This window comes from Sinocyclocheilus anshuiensis, unplaced genomic scaffold (assembly GCF_001515605.1).
Source record: "Sinocyclocheilus anshuiensis isolate Anshui unplaced genomic scaffold, SAMN03320099.WGS_v1.1 scaffold238, whole genome shotgun sequence".
Taxonomy (NCBI): Eukaryota; Metazoa; Chordata; class Actinopteri; order Cypriniformes; family Cyprinidae; genus Sinocyclocheilus; species Sinocyclocheilus anshuiensis.
Genome location: NW_015547674.1, coordinates 2,318,659 through 2,323,254, shown reverse-complemented (window position 1 = coordinate 2,323,254; position 4,596 = coordinate 2,318,659). Strand labels below are relative to the sequence as shown.

At 37.7% G+C, this 4,596-nt stretch overlaps 1 pseudogene; it reads right to left on the bottom strand.

Annotated features, from left to right (window-relative positions):
- The window catches only part of LOC107702899 (fukutin-like), a 15,763-nt pseudogene that overhangs the window by 2,665 nt on the left and 8,502 nt on the right, over positions 1 to 4,596 (bottom strand).

Below are 4,596 nucleotides of genomic sequence, written 5' to 3'. Positions count from 1 at the left end.
AAATATATACATGCATGTGTGTGTATTTATATATACATAATAAATATATACAGTATACACACATATATTATGTAAACGAAAACTTTTATTTTGGATGCGATTAATCGTGATTAATCATTTGACAGCACTAATTTTTTTATTTGGCTTTTTCTTTTGATTTTGGGGTGAAATGCTGGAGTGACATCCTATATGACAGACTAATCTTGTTATCTCCAAAACTGAATACTAGCTCTGTAAATATCTTGCTAACGTAATACAGTAGCGCAATTTAAACTGCCTTATCATGGTAAATAACTGAATGTATTCAAGGAACACATGAATAAGTATTTACACACACAATGTAACTTGACAGAATACTTCACAATTTGAGTTGAATCACTGAAATAAATGAACTTTTCCACGACATTCTAATTTATTGAGATGCACCTGTATATATAAATGTACTTCAATGTAAATAGTATTTTCCAGGCAGGTAATAAATCACCCCTTACCTTGCCAAATTTGTGTTTCAGTGGAAGACCATCCTTCTGAAACGCCTGAGTGAAGTCATGCCTATAATCTTTAATCCAAATGCCCAGGTCAACGTCCTTACTGTAGGGAATGATATTACACTGCCTGAACCAACCTGTGGGAAATGAAGAGGACTGGAGTTATTCAATCTAATTAGCCGCCAAAGGTATTAAAGCACCTACTGCATCTGTTAGTGTTCTTATGGCACACATGTAGAGGACAGCCTGAACATATGCTAGTGGAAATTCGGAGTCTCTATCTCAAAAGAGACTACCTCTATCCCTGGGAATCAAAATCATAATTTGAGCCTTTAAAATGAAAGTCAGCTTACAAAGATCAATACATAGGCTGTGATCCACTGTATTTAAAAGGAGTTTGACATATCGATCAATGAAAGACTCATATTTTGAGAGCCTCTTACCAAGACAGGTTCCACTGCTGAGCCAGAACGGAACTCCGAGCACAGAGAGGACTTTGGAAGCAAGATGAAGCAGACTTTTAGCCCTCATCCTAAAGTCCATAGCCTCTGTAGAGGTGTCTGCACACAATTATTTAGACTTTGAGCCCAATAGATATGCAGTGCTTGAGCCAGTCTAATCAAGACATTCAAACACTTACAAGTCAGGTTTAACAACAGTACCTGGTAAAAGGCCTTGGCTTCTCTGCAGCGACACTCCAGAAAGCGACTACTGGAATGCTCATGAAGGAAACGAGTGTAGTTTTTAGGGATTCTGACGTCAAGCCCATCAAGAGTGGTCAGAATGAGCTCTGGCCTGAAAAACGTCATGAAATTAAACAACGTATGTCTAATCTTAAGTTTTTCCTTACAATTAGCATCTTCAGTATGTGAGTTGATACTTGAGATAATATGACACTTACACTACTGTTCAGTTTGGGGTCGATGTTTTTAAAAGAAGTCTCTTCTGTTCACATTCTAATATGCTGATTTGCTGGTCAAGAAGCATTTCTTAGTATTATCAATGTTGAAAACAGTTGTGCTGCTTAATATTTTTGTGGAAACTGTGTTTTTCAAGATTCTTTGATAAATACAAAGTTTGAAAGAACAGCATTTATTTTAAACTTGACTGTCATTTTTGATCAATTTAATGCTTCCTTGCTGAACAAAAGTATTAAAGGAATAGTTCACCCAAAATGAAATTTGCTGAAACTTTACTCAAACTCAAGCCACCCAAGATGTAGATGAGTTTGTTTCTTCATCAGATTTGGAGAAATGTAGCATTGCATCAGTGTCTCAGCAATGGATGCTCTGCAGTGAATGGGTGCCGTCAGAATGAGAGTCCAAACAGCTGATAAAAACATCACAATAATCTACAAGTCCATCAATTAATGTCTTGTGAAGTGAAAAGCTGCATGATTGTGAGAAACAAGTCCATCATTAAGACGTTTTAACTTCAAAACTATGCTTCAGAATCAGGAGAGAAATCTGCACAGCTCAAGCACCGTTTACAAGCAAAAACAATCTGAAACAGCTCTAAACAAATATGAGGGTGAGTTTTGATGTGAGAGACAACAGGAGACGGACTTTTTCACTGGAGGAAGCAATTTTATGGTTTATGGTATTTTAGCCAGAAGCAATGATTTAGAAGTCAGAACACCCTTTAGTATTTGTTTTCCAAATAAGCTTTTGGCTTCACCAGACGTTAACTGATGCACTGGAGTGGTGTGTATTATTGTGATGTTTTTATCAGCTGTTTGGACTCTCATTCTGACGGCACCCATTCACTGCAGAGGATCCACTGGTGATCAAGTGATGCAATGCTACATTTCTCCAAATCTTCCCATGAAGAAACAAACTCATCTACATTTTGGGTGGCTTGAGTGTGAGTAAATGTTCAGCAATTTTTATTTTTTTTCAGGAAACTATTCCTTTAATTTCTTTATAAAAAAAATAAAAAAAACTTAATGACCTTAAACCTTTGAACAGTAGTGTATATGCACATGTGTGCTTTATGGAAACAGAAATACAGATGGAAAACTTCAATAAACTTATAAAATATAATCATGCCGTCACCTGTCATAGGCCCCAGCATGATGGCCAAAGTCCAGTTTTGCGAAAGGGGTGAAGGTCCTGTCCGTACTGCCTTTCAGCCTGAGAGGGCCATGCCAGAGGTACTTCCCACTGCGCTCGTACAGAACGACCACATGAACCAGATGGCTGTTAAAGCGGAACAGGAAGTGCAGCGGGATTTCTTTTGCTGTCAGATCATCCATGCTGTTCAGTCTGGAGTCTTTCCCATGAATCTCCAGCAGCTCCAGACCGCGCTCTGCTGCTGCATCCAATAGGGCGGCCTGCACAAATATAGAGAAGTATTATCAGTCTATTCTTGTGTTAAACTGTTGTTAGAATGAACAAGGTATGTGGGAAAAAGGTGAAGATATAAGTTAAATCTTCCTTAAATGCCTAATAGCTGTGCACAGGCGTGGAGGGCTTGCACTGCTGGTGATGTAATGAGTCTATGCGCAGTCGGTAGGACTGTTTCAATTCCTTCTGAACCATGTCAAGCTCCTCTTCATTGGCTGAGTCAGGGTTTGGACCTCAGCAGATGCTGTGTCTACCAGAAACACAGGCAATTTAAACTTATGGACCAGCCCCAGGAACTTCTTCAGCAAATGCTAAATTAAGAAAAACAAAATAAATGGAGAAAGCAAGAGACAATGTTAGCAAATCACAGCCTTACATATCTGAGATAAAAACATTCTGTTGCCTTATTGACTTTGTAAGGATAAAAGAAACTCAGATACTTTGATCTCCTGAGAAACAGACAATAAAAACTTACACGGGCATCTTCGAGGTGCAGGAAACGCCTCTCTCTCTCTGGTCAATAGTATAATGTTCTATATGAATGCAAATAAGATTACCCTAAGCGACATAGATTCCTAATGAACGAGTAAATATAAGTAAAGAGTTAACTAGAATAATCGAATGTCAGAATAATTAGAGACCGACAAACAACCAATTTGCCTTTCAACCTAAATTCGAGGTCATACTAAAATGGAGTCAGATTAGATAATAAAATGGAGTCAGATTTGAGTTAAATCTAAATTGAATAACTCTGCGCGCTGAAAAGACCGAACACGCAAGTGACCTTCATCCGCCACTGGATACCTTCCTTGGGCCAAGTGTGTGGACGTTACAACTTTAATGTTTGAAACTGTTAGCTAAAAGGGTGGGTGAGTTTTCTGGATTCAGGAGGCAGGAGTGAAGTCAACAGTCAACACAGTTATGAATTTCACAGTGCACTGTATACTATAACAGGCGAATATGATGCATATGTTGAGGGTAGGCAGACTTTAGTCAGATTAACACCAAAAAAAAAACACATCAGACCTAACTGATACATCCCCAGGTTGTTGTATCTCCCTCCGGCTGCTGAGCATTAGCTTCAACATTAACCTTAACACACAGGTTAAGAGCTTTAGACTAATCTTTTCATCATTACTATTAAATTGGACTCACCCAATGTGCCTCTTTCCGAGACAGATATCCTTTACTACTCAATGTGTTAAGGCCATTCTGCAGTGAAAGAAATGTCATTTTATGTAAGACATCATTCAACAAAATTAGGTGCATCAACTTATGACTTATTATTAAATTAAGCACACCCTGTGATTGTGCGTGTGTATATACGTATTATATACAGTGGGTATATAAAAAGAATCACCCCACTATAAAAAAAAAAAAAAGTTTGTCCACTTACAAAGAAATTAAGGGTCAATCATTTTTATGGTAGACTTATTTTAATGGATAAAGAAAAAAAATTCCAGAAAAACTTTATATAAAAGTTATAAATTGCTCAAATAAGTATTTGATCCCCAAGCAAAACATGACTTGGTGCAGAAACCGTTGTTGGCAAGCACAAAGGCAAGACGTTTTTTTGTAGTTGTTCACCAGGTTTGCACATCTTTGCAGAAGGGATTTTGATCCACTCCTCTTTACAGATCCTCTCTAAATCCTTAAAGGAGACATATTATGCTCCTTTTTACAATATGTAATATAAGTCTCTGGTGTCCCTAGAATGTGTCTGTGAAGTTTCAGCTCAAAATACTCCACAGATCATTTATTAT